The sequence below is a fragment of the Rhinatrema bivittatum genome, chromosome 1 (genome assembly GCF_901001135.1).
Source record: "Rhinatrema bivittatum chromosome 1, aRhiBiv1.1, whole genome shotgun sequence".
NCBI classification, from domain to species: domain Eukaryota; kingdom Metazoa; phylum Chordata; class Amphibia; order Gymnophiona; family Rhinatrematidae; genus Rhinatrema; species Rhinatrema bivittatum.
In genome coordinates this window covers 748,852,846-748,870,201 of record NC_042615.1, presented here as the reverse complement: position 1 = coordinate 748,870,201, position 17,356 = coordinate 748,852,846, and positions in this window count along the sequence as shown.

Sequence of the window (17,356 nt, the reverse complement as noted above, 5' to 3'; positions counted from 1 at the left end):
ATAATGTTTGTGCACAATCATACTGCCAGAAGCAAGGAATATATTATTCTGGTTGACTCTGTCAGTAATGTGTTGCCAATTTCACGTCAAAGGGCTTTCCCTAGCTCTTCTCCACTTAGTGGAGTATGCCTTTAATTGCCTTCATAAAATTATTTTAAAATTATTTAAATCCCCACCAACTGTCTCCATATAATAAAAAATGTTGCATATAGAACATAAATTAACTTAATACTGTAAATTACATGCCAATCTTGGGATTCTGAAAACGTTTATTGGATCAGCTTAAGAATGACTTAAAAATATTGAACAAAAGGTTTTGAAACTGCATAGGTGCCTTCTTCAGATGTCAGATCAGAGACATTCACATGTGAAAATGGGACCTATATTGTTTCAATAGCTCAAGTACAATATTTTTGGATAAAATTTGCATAACTCTAATAAAAGTTATCACTGCCTGCCAAGAATACAATTTATTCCATGAGCCAAATCTGCCATTTCAGAACACTAATCCCAGGATTCAAACCGCAGAACCCTATCCATGAAAAGACAACGCCGCCATTACAACTAGGCCCTAGAAGACCAATACACCCCCTACTGAAAAAAGACAAGTTAGACTGCTATAAGACCCCCTACGCAGCCACTACACATTAACAGAATCCATAGCCTTGATCACCCATGCAGAACGCAGACAAACCCTCACCAAATACAAAATAAGGAGCCACAAATTATAAACATGCTGCCTCCGATTTTCCCACAGCACTGGGTCTTGCCTCCTGCGCAGACTCAGAAAAAGAACGTGCCATGCTGTCTGCAGGGAAGATGCTGGAGATGGGGGAAAAAAATTAGGAGTGGCTGCCTCCTGGTTCATATGCTGCCACTGCCCCTGTTGCCTCTGCCTCCGTTTGCCACTCTTGGGTGGGTGGATGGAATACTGCTGCCTCCTTTCGCTCCTGACTCTGGCAGATGTCATGGTCACCATTCATCCAATACTGCTCATTCTTCTTAAGCATTCTTTTTCATAATCTTTGAGGGAGGTGAGAGCCAGAGTTGTGGATGAAACAGAGGCAGCAATAGAATTTGCCGTGCTGCCTGCAGGAAAGATATCAGGGATAGGAAAAAAAAAGATATAGCGGTGGGTGCTGCCTATACACAGGGCACCAAGTTTTGATCTTGGGACATGGGCCCCATGTACCTGGGGCTAACGACTCTCCTGCCCAAGGTCCAGCCATGACGGCCTGAGGAGATAGAAATGCAAGTTGCACAGCCAGAACTGGAACTTGAAAGGCAGATAAGTTTATCCAGCTAACTTGTCGAGCCTCACAGGAGCTGAATATGGACTTCTAGGATCATATCAAGGTTAAACTTTACTTAAGCTGCATAAGGAATTGTCTGCATATGAGGTTTTTGTAACTTGACGCTCTGTATCCTGTTTTGATTTTTATGATCTAGACTATATTTGATTTTTATAGCTTGGGCAAGTTACTTCACCCTCCACTGCCTCAATGGAAAGGGCCTATTTACTAAGCATTTAACCCATAGACATAAAAAGGGAGCAAACATTAAATGACTCTTTAGACTGTAAGCCCTCTGGGGATAGGGAAAAACCAACGTACCTGAATGTAATCCACTTTGAAGCGCCAAAAAAAGGCAGAATCTAAATAAATAAATAATTAAATACCTGGAATATTTTGATTGAACTCAGTAAAAGCTCTTATGATTTGGAACACAAACACCTTGGGGCCGATGCAATAAAGTCGCGTAGAAAGCGGGCGCTGAACAGTCAGTGCCTGCTCTCTTAATGCGCCCCAGGCACCCTCAAGGGGGGCGCTATGCAATATTTTCCTTACCGGACGGCTGTCATGAAAACCAACGCCAATAGACTCGGCGTCAGTTTTCCTTACTGGCGGATGGCAGTCATGAAAATTGATGCCGGGTTTATCGGCATCGGTTTTCGTGACTCGGCTGTCCGCTGGTAGAAAACCAATGCCGAAAAACTCGGTATCGGTTTCGTGATGGGTCCGATTGTCAAACTTGTTTTGTTTCTTTTAGTTTTCATCCTACTTAATTTCACAATGATATTTGCCGTGCTGCCTCCTACTTAATATCACAACGATATTAAGTAGGAGGCAGTACAGAAAAGCTCCCCTCTACTATCTCCAGGATACAAAAAAATTCCTTCCTTCTTTAGGCAGATAGCAGCATTCTTCCTGATATAACTCTTCAATTTAAAATAAATAAAGAGCACTTTAATATGAATGCCACTCTTTTGATTTAAATTAAGGATGAAAGCAATCTGCTAAAAATGTGTCCTCTTTTTCTCTTTAACAGTGTTCCCGTGTGCAGCACTACAACAAGTTCACGAGTACATAGAATTACTTGTTGTACATGTAACTGACTGCTTAAGTTCAGTGTCTCATGTAAAAATGGTATGAGTTTTCCTATCTCTGTCCACTAGATGTCACAGTTGGCTAACAATCACACTCACTGGGTGTTATTCATTAAATATTTTTTTTTTTACATAGTCACAGAAAAGTACTTGCATGTACATGGGACACATAACGGACACAAGAAGGAGTTGAATTAGCAGAGGTATGAAACTTGTAAGCTGCAGTACCAATTGTCAAGAATTTTACCCTGGCACAGAATAGGATAAAGTACTTTTTGAATAAGGCCCATCCTATTGAACGTTGTTTCTGTCTTCATCTTTGCTGGTAGAAGAGGATGGGACTGTATATCAGCTCTGGTGTTGGCAGCAACAGCACCGAGGGCAGTCTGCTCCACTCACATGGATACATCCCTGCTCCATTACTGAGGAAGGAAGCCGTCCATTGGACCTACCACCAGGGTCTTCAGGGTGTCTTCAGAGAGATACTGACTGGGTAAAGTGGCTGTCTAAAAATTGCTTCACTCAGTCCAGCTAAAAGTATATGGAGTGTTCCATAGTGCTTACACTTTTAGATGGATGGAGAGAGAGGTATTCCTGGGGATCTATTTTGGGTGGTGTTGGGAAAACAACATGCTGTATTGGATTTTCAAATCTGTGCACATTCTTTTACAGCAAATATCTGCCCACAGACAAATTGGGCACAGAAGTCCTTTGTAGCTGAGGACAATTTTCATATGGAATTTATGTGTGTACTTTCCCTTTGAAAATTAGGTACAAGGTCACCTGATACAAAATATCCTGTGAGTTTTCACCTAGGTGAAGTGTTTGAAAATTGCCCACGTAGTATTCCAACTTGATCACCAAACTATGCAGAAAGTAATGAATCAGTGCAAGTGTAAAATGTAAGTGCATTAGGTCTGCTTACAAGTTTTAATTTTAATCTAATTCACTCATTTTGGTTCTACAATATCCATTATATTCTAACAGAAGATTCTGCACAGATAAACTGCTTAGTACATGCATGGCGTAGGTGAAGAGTGAATAGACAGGGCCACCGATAAGCTTTGGTAAGAACTTTCAGTATTTCTGACTGTGTGTTTATATTGTATATGTAACCCAGAAAATAAAATCTGCTAAAATGGCACAGGGTGTTGATGTAATTTCTATTAAATACCCTGTGGTTTGCATGATACTGTCTTAGTAAGATTTTATACAGGCCTAGGCCAGCGCTATTTTGTATAGCTACAATGAATAATGGCATCAGTATCAGACTAAAAGAGCAATTTGTAGTTGATTTACTTGCAGGCAAAATTGACGGGGATCTCATTACCCTTAAACAACATTACCTTAATTAACATTACCCTTAAATTTACAGGCGGACGCCTATTACCTTTCCTCTTCCCTCACCCTCTAGTACTACACATAAATCAAAGGCTTATCCGTTGACATTTATTTTGCCAATTCAAATAGCTTATTTATGCCCAGTTTAGCCATCTTTTTCTCCATCTCTACTATCTTTACTTTTGATGTTGATAACCGTTTCCTCCCACCTCCAAGTTCCTTCTCCCTGTTCAATGTAACTTCTTTCTCTTTTTTTCTCTCTCTCCCCCTTTCTTTTCCTTCTACTTTTCTTCTTTCCCCATGTTATTGATGTTAATTTTTTGCTATCCTAGTTCCATGTAAACAAATGTGATATGTGTTCATGAATGTCAGTATAGAAAAAAATCTTAAATAAATCTCTACTGCTCCAACCAAAGAGCGGGTAAGAGGGATCAGGGACAATCTGGACAGCGAGTAATTTTTTTTTTCTTTTCTGGTAATGGTGGGGACCACACATTTAAAAAAAAATTGTTTTTCATTTCAGTATAGCACCTTGCACATTGGGCCGGATTTTAAAAACTACATGCGGGCATAGATTTGTGCGCGCAACCCGGCGCGCACAAATCTACGCCCGATTCTATAACATGTGCGCACAACTGCGCGCATGTTATAAAATCCGGGGTCAGCGCATGCAAGGGGGTGCACACTTGTGCACCTTGCACGCGCTGAGCTCTAGGGGAGCCCCAATGGCTTTCCCTGATCCCTCCGAGGCCACTCCGAAATCGGAGCGGCCTCGGAGGGAACTTTCCTTCCACTCCCCTTCCCCTCCCTTCCCCTACCTAACCCACCCCCCAGCCCTATCTAAAACCCCCCCGTACCTTTGTTAAATAAGTTGCGCCTGCCTCTAGGCAGGCATAGGTTGCGCGAAATCTAGTTCGGAGCCCTCTGGCCATGCCCCCGCCCCGGACCACCCACTCCCCACCCCTTTTTTCGAGCCCCGGGACATACACGCGTCCCGCAAATAGGCTCGGCACGTGCAGGAGCGGGTTTTTGGGGTTACGCGCGTAACCCTTTGAAAATCCGCCCCATTGCATTCACAGTGTGACAGTCAGTGATTCCTTTTTTTAATCCAAGAAACTCACAGAACCAAAAATTGAAGCCAGGCTCAGATTGCTGAGATCTCTGACTTCCTTCTGTTTGCTGAATAATACAGGGTACAATGTCACTGTGTATCACTAAACACAACAAATTTTTTACACACAATAGAGATGTGCTTCGGGTAAAAATTTCGTGTCAGGCTTCATTTCGTGGCCCCCCGCGGGAATTTTGTTTTTCCCGTGGTTCAGGGGTTTTTTTTGGGGGGCCCCGATTTCCAGGTTAGTGCGCACTATTGGGAGTTAGTGAGCGCTAACTCAAAAATGAATTTTTTATGAAATTTTGGAAAAAATGAAATCGTTTTTCGGTTCTCCTGAACCATTCCAAATTAGGCAATTTTGTTGACATTGCCTAATTCGGGAAAAATGATTGCACATCCCTAACACACAATAACTGTATGAGAGAAGAGGAATCAGCAGAGACACTCTCTTTTTTCAATTCTCCTACTCCCTTCCTTTTTTCTAACTCTTTTTGACATTTTTCTTCTTGGGAGCTTCAGAAGCACACCAACAATCCTTTGTCCTTTGCAACACAGAAATGAAGTAAAATAGTGGTGGGAAAATGTTCTTTCAGTTTTAGGTTGAAAAGAAATCAGGAAGTCACTGGTAATCCATGCAGATGCAAGCTAGGATTTGTTGGTTTAAAAAAATGCTTGACCTTGATTAGTCATGCTTCTTTGTTTCTTCCTTGTCCTTTCCCACCCTGACTTCAGCCAGTCTAGGTTCACTGTGACATCACTAGCTATTGGCTTGCTTTGAGAAGAAAATAAACCCTGGAGCTTTGCTTACCCCATACACTTTAATGGGATCTGAAAACAATGCAAACAATTTTTTCTGTTATTGTTTGGGGCTCTGGTCATTCATTTTCATTTTCCATGAACTGAAACAAATAAGCTTTATTTGGTTTGGATTCATTATTCATTTTAAATGCATGCACATTCTTAATAGGATACAAATGTTCAAGATTGCTTGCACACATACATGCACACATACATGCACACATAGGGCCGGATTTTAAAAGGGTTACGCGCATAAGATACGCGCGTAACCCTTTAAAAACCCCCTTGCGCACGCCGAGCCTATTTTGCATAGGCTCGGCGGCGCGCGCAAGCCCCGGGACGCATGTGCGTCCCGGGGCTTGCAAAAAGGAGCGGTAGGGGGCGTGGCCAGGGGTTTTGGATCGGGGGCGTGTTCGGGGGCATGTGGGCGGTCCGGGGGTGTGGCCGAGTGCCCCGACACAGCAGCCTGTGTCAGGGCCTGCCGCACTGGTGTGCGTAAGTTACTACTGCCCGGAGGCAGTAGTAACTTTTCAGATAAAGGTAGGGGGGGTGTCTAGATAGGGCCGGGGGGGGGGGTTAGGTAGGGAAAGGGAGGGGAAGGTGCGGGAGGGTGGAAGGAAAGTTCCCTCCGAGGCCGCTCCGATTTCGGAGCGGCCTCGGATGGACGGGCAGCGCATGCAGGGCTCGGAGCGCGCAAGTTGCACAAATGTGCACCCCCTTGTGTGCTCCGACCCCGGATTTTATGATACACGTGGCTACGCGCGTATCTTATAAAATCCAGCGTATTTTTGTTTGCGCCTGATGTGCGAACAAAAGTACGCACGCACGCTGGGATAGATTTTATAAATTTGTGCGAGCACGTACTTTTGTTCGTGCACCAGGCACGAACAAAAGTACGCTGGATTTTATAAGATACGCGCATAGCCGCGCGTATCTTATAAAATCCGGGGTCGGCGCGCACAAGGGAGTGCACATTTGTGCAACTTGCGTGCGCCAAGCCCGGTGCGTGCTGCCTGTTCCCTTCGAGGCCACTCCAAAATCGGAGCGGCCTCGGAGGGAACTTTCTTCCCACCCCCCCCCCCCCGCACCTTCCCCTCCCTTCCCCTACTTAACCCACCCCCCCCCCCACCCCGGCCCTATCTAAATCCCCCACTTACCTTTGTTGGCAGATTTACGCCTGCTTTCAGCAGGCGTATATCTGCGCGCGCCAGCAGACTGTTGGCACACCATCACCCAACCCGGGGGCTGGTCCGGAGGCCTCGACCATGCCCCCGGGCCTGCGCCACGCCCACGGCCCCGCCCGAACCGCCCCCTGACTCCGGACACGCCCCCTCCCCGCCCCTTTTACGAAGCCCCGGGACTTACGCGCGTCCCGGAGCTGTGCGTGCACCGGCGGCCTATGCAAAATAGGTGCGCCGGCGCGCGAGTGCCCTGCGCGCGTAATTCCGGCCGGATTTACGTGCGCAGGGCTTTTAAAATCCGGCCCGCTGTGTTTTAAAATGTACCCCAGCCATTGCACACATAAATGAGCTTTCTTGTGTGCAGTACCAATCTTCTGGAACTCCTTCCCAAAGGAAGATCACTTTTGGGCCGATACAGTAAAAACGCTGGAGAGCGGGCGAACACCCGCTCTCCCAGTGTGCGCCCAGGCCACTCTCCTGTGCGTGCGATTCAGTATTATAATTTATTTTAATTAGGGCCGGCGGTAAAAAGAAGCGCTAGGGACACTAGCGCGTCCTTTGCACCTCTTTTTTGACAGGAGCGGTGGCTGTCAGCGGGTTTGACAGCCACCGCTCCTATTTTGCCGGCGTCGGTTCTCGAGCCCGCTGACAGCCACGGGTTCAGAAACCGGATGCCGGCAAAATTGAGCATCCGGTTTTCGGCCCACGAGCCGTGGTCCCATTTAAAAAAATTTTTTTTAACTTTTTACTTTTTGTAAGTTTTGGGGCCTCCGACTTAATATCGCCATGAGGTAGGCGCTAATTTCTTAAAGTAAAATGTGCAGTTTGGCTGCACATTTTACTTACTGTATCGCGCAGGAATACCTAATAGGGCCATCAACATGCATTTGCATGTTGTGGGTGCTATTAGGTTCGGGGGGGTTGGACGCGCATTTTGGGTGCGCTATTACCCCTTTCTGAATAAGGGGTTAAGCTAGTGCGTCCAAAACGCGCGTCCAACAATGCGCTCCATCGGAGCGCACTGTACTATATTGGCCCATTTGAGAGGGAGTGCCTCAGGTTTAAGTAGTTGCTGAAAACATTATCTGTTTAATAAAGCATTCTACTGAACGATGGTTAAGGTGTTTCCTTTTATTCGTTCTATATATTCTGCAGCTTTGTGTATCTGTCACTTGGAAGAGAGGGGTTTATTGCACATTACTCTCTGGGGTAGATTTTAAGAGGCGCGCGAACAGCCTACTTTTGCTTGCGCATCAGACTCAAGCAAAAGTACGCTGGATTTTAGTAGATACGCGCGGAGCCGCGCGTATCCACTAAAATCCTGGATCGGCGCGCGCAAGGCTATCGATTTTGTATAGCCTGCGCGCGCCGAGCCGCGCTGCCTCCCCCCGTTCCCTCCAAGGCCGCTCCGAAATCGGAGCGGCCTCGGAGGGAACTTTCCTTTGCCCTCCCCTCACCTTACCCTCCCTTCCCCTACCTAACCCACCCACCCGGCCCTGTCTACACCCCCCCCTTACCTTTGTCGGGGGATTTACGCCTCCCGGAGGGAGACGTAAATCCCCGCGCGCCAGCGGGCCTGCTGCGCGCCGGGCCGCGACCTGGGGGCGGGTACGGAGGGCGCGGCCACGCCCCCGGGCCATAGCCACGCCCCTTACCCGCCCCCAAAACGCGGCCGACACGCCCCCGAAACGCCGCGTCGACCGGGCCCGCCCCCCGACATGCCCCCGACACGCCCCCCTCCGAAAACCCCGGGACGTACGCGAGTCCCGGGGTCTGCGCGCGCCGGTAGGCCTATGTAAAATAGGCTTACCGGCGCGCAGGGCCCTGCTCGCCTAAATCCGCCCGGTTTTGGGCGGATTTAGGCGAGCAGGGCGCTGAAAATCCACCCCTCTCTGTTTAGCAATTGCTTATTTCTGGCATTAGTAGCATGGGATCTATTTAATGTTTAGGAACTTGCCAGGTACTTGTATCCTGGATTGGCCACTGTTGGAAGCAGGATACTGGGCTTGATGGACCCTCAGTCTGACCCAGTATGGCAACTTCTTATCTTCTAATGTTTCCATTTTTGTGTGGTTAGATGGCTGGATAATCTCAGTTCTAAGATTTCTATTTTGACATTAATATCTTTTTTTTTATTATGTCAGGCTTCTGTTACTATATTTTAAAATTGAGTTTTATATACATTTGAATTTTGTCTTTTGTTATTATGCTAGGTGGTTTCCTACAGCAGATTTTACAAGATTCTGTGGCAAAAGTTAGGAAACTCTGTGGCAGTTCTGTGGCAAATTGTGCATAATTGTCATATATTTGCAATTTTAATGTTTTTTTACTTTATATAAATAGTAATTTTCTGACATTTTTGTGTCCAATTATTTTATTTATTTATTTGTACAGCTTTTTTATACCATTATACAGAAAACAGGTTTCTATCTCCATGGTGTACATTTTATTCATAAAATAAACATACAATACATATTTAGAATAAAAATTACAAAAACCTTTCAATAAAATAAAATCAGACTAAAAGATATCTAAATTCATTACTTAAAACTTAAAAAGAGCAGTAAGAAAATAAAAACTTATATGACTCTCAACTTGTGTCTTGGGAATTTACCTTATTCGCTTGCTGAAAACACCATGGGGTAGATTTTCAAAGGGTTACGTGCGTAAGATACTCTTGTAACTTCTGAAAAGCTACCCCAAGCTGCCCCTGCACATGCCAAGCCTATCTTGCATAGGCTCGGCGGCGCGTGCAAGACCCAGGATGCGGGTATGTCCCGGGGCTTCAAAAAAGGGGCGGGAAGGGGTGGATCTGGGGGCATGGCGGCAGTCCGGGGGCAGGCTCAGGGGCGGGTCCGGGGGCATGGTGGTGGTTCGGCGGTGGTCCGTGGGCAGTCCCGAGTCCCCCGGGGGGTGGCTCACTGGCGTAACTTCGGAAACAAAGGTGGGGGGGATCTAGTTAGGGCTGGGGGGTGGGAAAGGTGGGGGGAGGGTAGAAATGTTCCTTCCGAGGCCGCTCCGATTTCGGAGCGGCCTCTGAGGGAACGGAGGCAGCCTGCGTGGCTCGGCACGCACAAGTTATAAAATCGGGTGCAGATTTGTTTGCGCCGGGTTGCACGAACAAATCTGCCCCCATGTTTTTAACTCTTTTTTGAATTTATTCAGATTGGTTTGTAATCGCAAAATTTGAGGTAAACTGTTCCATAGTCTTGGTCTTGCTATTTAGATGGCACGGTCTCTCACCTCACTTAAGTGAGCAGATTTCACTGTGGGTATTGTAAGAAGACCCTTGTTGGCAGATCTCAACTCACGTTGAGGTGTATGGAGTCTAATTGTCGAATTTAACCATTCTGTCTTCTCCTCATATAAAATCTTGTTAATGATACACAACAATTTATGTTTTATTCTAAATTCTATCTGTAACCATTGTAGCTTTTGTAGAACTGGGGAAATATGGTCTGTTTTTCTAGTGTTTGTCAAAAACTGGGCTGCGGTGTTTTGAAGTACCTGTAGAGGGTGAGTAGTTGTTTTTGGAAGGCCTAAGAGGGTAGAGTTGCAATAGTCAATTCCTGTGAACAACATCACTTGTAATACATATCTAAAATTATTTTCAGAAATTAATGGTTTTAAGCGTTTTAACATTCGTAGCTTACAAAATCCTTCATTCACTTTCTTTACAATGTGTGTTTTCATATTTAATTCATAATCGATAAATAGGCCTAAGTTCCTTGCTGTATCTACTAACTTAAAACTTACATTCGGACTGATACAGTAAGGATGCGTAAGAAACAGTGCTGCAGTGCCGGGCGCACCCTCTTTGCCGCGTGCACATCTTGGTTCACAAGCCACTCGATTCAGTATTCAAATTAGACGCAAATCCAAGCGGTGTCCAAAGCATGTTAATGAAGCGGTAGGCGTTCGCAATCCATTTTACTGTATAGAGCGGTATGTAGCGCCTATACAGTAACCAGGATGTGCTGGTACCTGTCATTTCAAATGTCATTTGAAATGTCATTCCACCAGGTAAGTGGATGGTTCTTTTCTACAGACCCTGCTGCCTTGAGCACACGGCTGGACGTCCAAGCCGCGACCTTGGATGTCCAGCCGGGCGCTCAAGGCAGCGGGGCCTACAGGCGGGAAGGTCCATAAACAGACGCCGCGACCTTGGACGTCCGAGGTCGCGGCTTCCATTCATGGACCTTCCCGCCTGTAGGCCCCGCTGCCTTGAGTGCTCGGCCAGACGTCTAAGCCACGACCTTGGACGCCCAGCTGGGCACTCAAGGCAGCACGGCCTCCAATCATGGACATCCGGATACAGGCGGGAAGGTCCATGAATGGATGCTGCGACCTTGGACGTCTACTACAGTCTTATTCTAGTCGCAGGAGGAAGGCTCCGTATAGGCATCCATAGAGGCTCCGTATAGGCGTCCGTAGAGGCATCCATGTCTCCACTGGACCTAGAGCCTCAGGTCGCCTAGCGGACACCCATCTCTCTGGTGTCCGTAAAGGCGTCCATGTCCGGAGCCTCAGAGACGCCCAGAGATGGATGGATGGTACAGTTGAACTGAAACATATTGCATACCTCCTCCAGTCTTGCTGCTGGGTTCTCCGTTCTTGCTGCTGGGTCCTCTGGTCGGATGGATTCTCCTTGCTGCTGACTCCCCTGTTTGCCTCTCCAATCTTCCAAGCAATTCGAGCATTTCTCATTCGAGCATTTCTCATTCTGCTTCTCATCCGAATGAAAAATAGCACCAGAGCAATAATATACATGCTGTCCATGGCGCTGTCTGGTACGAAGCTGACTGAACACAACACTAATGTCAGGGTCAGGGTAGGCGGTAAATATGCAGGTTAAAGACGCGGCAAATAAGCTGGTTAAAAAGGCGGTAATCTGGGCGCACGTTACTGTATCGGCGGGAATAGCTAAATCGATCATTAACATATCATATACATGCGGTGGGCAGAGAGGGATATGCATCTATTTCGGCAAGCAGTAAGGACATGTAAAACCGGATACTGAATCATGAGTTTGCCTTACACGTCCAAAATGTGCGTCCAAAGCGGGTTAAAAACAGGGTAACCGCGGCCGCACTTTACTGTATCAGCCCGATTGTTATTAAAAGTGAAGATCTTTTGCTCTATATTAGAATTTTTCCTATCTAATACCATAAAAACAGATTTATCCAGATTTAAAATCAGTTTCATTTGAATTAAAAGTTGGTCAATGATTTTTAAGTACATCGCTACCATTTTTAAGGTATCTTCTAAACTGTTTTCAATTGGAAATAAAATCTGTATGTCGTCAGCATAGATGAAATAAATTAGACTAAGACCAGTTAAAAATAACATAAAGGTATCAAATAAATATTAAAAGGGTGGCCAATAGAGCGGATCCCTGTGGCACTCCTGTATTTAATTTTACATTTTCTGAGGTTCTGTCTTTGATTTTTACTGTAAATGGCCTATCGTTAAGAAATGATGTAAACCATTTCAAAGTATTGTTAGTTAAACCTATTTCTTGTAGCCTTGTTAGAAGAATCTCGTGGTCTACCGTATCAAAAGCAGCTGAAAGATCTAACATTACAAGTAAATAGCTTTGGCCTCGATCAAACCCTCTCAATAACGTATCTGATAAGTATAATAATAATGTTTCAGTACTATGCAGCCTTCGGAACCCGTGTTGCGCCGGGTAAAGTATCTCATTATTTTCCAAGTGATCACTAAGCTTTGTTCACAACTTTTTCAATTAGTTTTGCCATGAAAGGCAAATTAGATATAGGTCTATAATTCTTAAAGTTTAAAGGATCTAAGTTCTTGTGTTTCACAATTGGTCTCACTGTGGCATTCTTTAATGATGTGTGTATGTTGCCTGAGTTTAAGTATTGATTTACTGCTGCAACTAGGTAAGGACTAATAATATCTGTGCATTGCTTTAATACTGTAGTATTAATCAAATCTAGTGGATGATTAGCTGGATTCATATTTTTTAACGACATTTCAATTTCCAATTTAGATGTATTCTCAAAATTGGACCAATCTGGTATATCTCTTTTGGGCGCACTAATTATTTGACTAGATGTATGATCTAGCGTCCTTAGTAAGCTATCTATTTTATTTTTGAAAAATAAAGCTATATCGGTAGACATATTTGTAGATTTTTTGATTCAAATAATGCAATTTCATGTTTCTCAGGAGTCTCTAAAAAGTAGCGATGTGAATCGTGTCCTCGATCGTCTTAACGATCGATTTCGGCTGGGAGGGGGAGGGAATCGTATTGTTGCCGTTTGGGTGTGTAAACTATCGTGAAAATCGTTAAAATCGTGAGCCGACACACTAAAACCCCCTAAAACCCACCCCCGACCCTTTAAATTAAATCCCCCACCCTCCAGAACCCCCCCCCAAATGCTTTAAATAACCTGGGGATCCAGCGGTGGTCCAGAACGGTGGCGGTCCGGAACGGCCCCCTCAATTGAATCCTGTTGTCTTCAGCCGGCGCCATTTTGCAAAATGGCCGCCGCAAAATGGCGGTCCGGAACCCCCGCTGAACAACCTCCTGCAGTCGATCTCCTGCCGGCGCCATTTTCCGTACGGAAAACGATTCGCGGCAAGAAATCGCTTCCTGAACCCCGCTGGACTCCCAGGAACTTTTGGCCAGCTTGGGGGGGCCTCCTGACCCCCACAAGACTTGCCAAAAGTCCAGCGGGGGTCCGGAACGACCTCCTGCGTCGAATCGTTTTTGTCTATGGCCGCCGCCATTTTGCGGCGGCCATTTTGCAAAATGGCGCCGGCTGAAGACAACAGGATTCAATTGAGGGGGCCGTTCCGGACCGCCGCCGTTCTGGACCACCGCTGGATCCCCAGGTTATTTAAAGCATTTGGGGGGGGGTTCTGGAGGGTGGGGGATTTAATTTAAAGGGTCGGGGGTGGGTTTTAGGGGGTTTTAGTGTGCCGGTTTTCCTGCCCTCCCCCTTCCCCCGATTTACGATTTTTTAACGATAAATCGGAGGAATTGGTATTGTATCGTGGCCCTAACGATTTTTGACGATTTAAAATATATCGGACAATATTTTAAATCGTCAAAAAACGATTCACATCCCTACTAAAAAGATTCTCTTTAACTTTAAACTTTTTTTGCTTATCAGCATTAAGCCACCACCTTTCCGAAATGGTCTCGGAATAGATTTTAAATTATACTCCTTATTTGCAATCTCATTTAAAATCACAGTATCTGACTTTTTTAGCCAAGTTTCAGCTATGGCTATACAATCAGGTATATAATCCCTTAGTATGTCATCAATAATAACAGTTTTCTTCGAAAGTGCTTGAATATTTATCAGTAAAAAGGAAAGCATGAAATAGTTATTCATCAAGTTCAATTTTTTGTTTGTGTCTATTCTTATTAGATTTGAATGTATTTGGTTCTTTATTAGAGCAAAAGGGATCTTAGAGATTAGAGTTGAGAAGGGATCTGGGAATGGGGAGAAAGGAGACATCAGATAAGTGAATCTCAGAAGATAGAAATGAAGAAGGAAACTTGTGATGGAGAGATAGAGGGAAAAGGAATGGAAAAGGATAGAGGCACAAAGGGAGGAGAGGATGGAGTAATCAGGAAGATAAAGGAAAGGAAATAATCGGAAGGGAGAGGAGGGACGAGGAATCAGGAATGGGGAAGAGAAGGTGAGAAGAAAGAAAATATTGTGAATGGGTAGGAAGATAATGAGGGAAGATCAGGATGAAGAAGAGAACTAGAGATGAGGATGGAAGAGATGGAGGAGGAGGAGGAGGGAAGAATGGGATGGGATGGGATGGGGAGAAAGGAAGTCACAGCCCCCCCCCCCCCCCAATCACACTCCCATCCCCTTTTTCCCTTATATCCCTTCCAAATCCTTTTTGATCCCCTCATACCCCAGTAGCCCCTCCAATCCATTTATTCACATCCTACCCCTCCCCCCCCCAATCTCCTCACACCACTTGCACACATGGTGAGCTGCTCATTCACTATCAACACCCATTACAATCTCCTCACTCTCTCCATCATATCCTCCCTCTCCTTCACATTCATAATGGCACTCACTCCCATGTCCCCACAATTACTCTGTCAATTTCTTCTCACTCTCTTCTCTCAATCACTCTTCCACACAGCCCCAAGATTGCTTCATTCACTATTCCTCATTTTTCTCCTCCCCGCTCCCACATTCCCTCATTCCCTCCCCTTCCACTGTGATCTTATTCACCCTTCCTTGTTCACGTCCCTTCTCCATCCCCTTACTGTCCATCATTCACTTAAGATTTGCCATACTGGATCAGACCAAAGATCCATCAAGCCCAGTATCCTGTTTCCAACAGTGTCCCCCTAGTCTTTGAACTTTTTGAAAGAGTAAACAAACAATGTGCATTTACTCATTTCACTCTACTCATTATTATATAGACCTCTATCATATCTCCCCTCACCCATCTTTAGCCTTTCCTCATTGGGGATCCATACCATACCCTGTATCATTTTTGTCACTCTCTTCTGTACCTTTTCTAATTCTGCTATATTTTATTTCAGATGTTGTGACCAGAACTGCATACAAAGATGAGGTCACACCATGGAGCGATACAGAGGCATTATGATATTATCTGATTTATTCTCCAATTGTTTCCTAATAAACCCTAGCATTCTGTTTGCTTTCTTGGTTGCTGCTGCACACTGTGAAAAAAAGAATTAAATGTGTTATCAACAATGATGCCTAGATCCTTTTCCTGAAGGAACCTTGCACTATGTAGCTATAATTTGGGTTGCTCTTCCTTAAGTGCATCACTTTCCACTTGCCTACATTAAATTTCATTCACCATTTGCATGACCAGTCTCTCAGTTTTGCAAGGTTCTCTTGCAATTTCTCACAAATCTTCTTGCGATTTAACAACTTTGAATAATTGTGTATCATTGGAAAATTTGATTACCTCATTTGTTGTTCCCTTTTCAGCTCATTAATAAATATTTAAAAAACAGTGGTCCCAAAACAGATCCCTGGGGCATTCCACCATTCACTTTTCTCCACTGAGAAAATTTACCATTTAGCCCTACTCTCTGTTTTCTATCTTTTATCCCGTTCCCAATCCACAATAGGACACTGCCCTATCCCATGACCTTTTAATTTTCTAAGAAGTCTCTCATTAGGGACTTTGTCAAATGCTTTCTGGAAATCCAGACACACTGTATCAACTGGCTCATATTTATCCACATGTTTATTTATGCCCTCAAAAAATTGTAGCAGACTTCCCTTGACTAAATCCATGTTAGCTTTGTCCCATTAAACCAGAGCTTTCCAAACTTTTCATGTTGGTGACACACTTTTTAGACAAACATAATTTCGTGACACGGTAATTCAGTCTACTAGCAAACCAGAGGTTAAAGGTTAAATGAACGAAATGTATTTCGACAATTTATTATGTTTCCTTAAATATATACATAATAAAATGTTTCACGACACAACCTATCTTGTGAAAACCTTTCATTTATATTAAAAATATATAATATTCCAAGATTAATGTTATTGTTATAATTTATGAGTAACAACAATAAAACAAATTTTTTGTGTTATTCAATTTACCTCTTTAATGAGATATATGAGCTTGATGGGATGAACACAGCTTTTGAATATTTGGTGTTAATAAAAAAGTCCAAAGGGTCTTCTGCGTAATTTTAAAAAGCTGGCCAGTTTCACACTATAAAATTATTTGATAGCCTCATTCAACTAATTCTATATGGCTATGAGAGTGAAGTCTGGAATTTATAGGAAGGGACAGAATGTCAATATAAATCCAGCACCTCCAGTTCTGTAACTCTATGCATCCACTGAAATTCCGCCAAACAATGGAGCTTGGATGTTTCCCTTACAGCTCATCATACTAAAAGATATTTTCAAATTCTGGTGTCACCTCACAGTAACAGCAGCACAAACACCTTCCACTGCCAGGCACATTGTGAACTAACACAAAACCCCGCAAAAATGACACTCAAAATCTATACTGCAATCCCATTGTAACATTACAGTAATAACACCAAGGACTCAAACAACAATAACCCTACCTGTGAAAAAGCAAGGGTAAATATTACACTGGGTCCTAGAATACCAATACACCACCTACTGAGGAAACAAAACAAACCAGATTGCTATAGATCCCTATGCTAGCAGAATCTCTCATGATCACACACCCAGAGCAGAGACAGACCCTCACCAAATACAGAATACAAAATACAAAATAAAGGAGCACAAATTAGACAAAAACTGAAATGGAAACCCCAAGAAGCCAGACTGTGTGTATTAACAATGGAAAAACAAAACCACCATTCCTCATAAAACAAATAAAATCAAGAAACATAAAGCATCAGTTATAATAGTAAAACAATACTAATAAAAGAATATTTTAAAACTACTGATAAATAGAATTCATATACATTTTTTACAATTTCCCAAACACCAATAAAATATTTCAAAACAGCACATATATCAAATAACACCCAATAATTAAAACTAATAAGGATTTTAA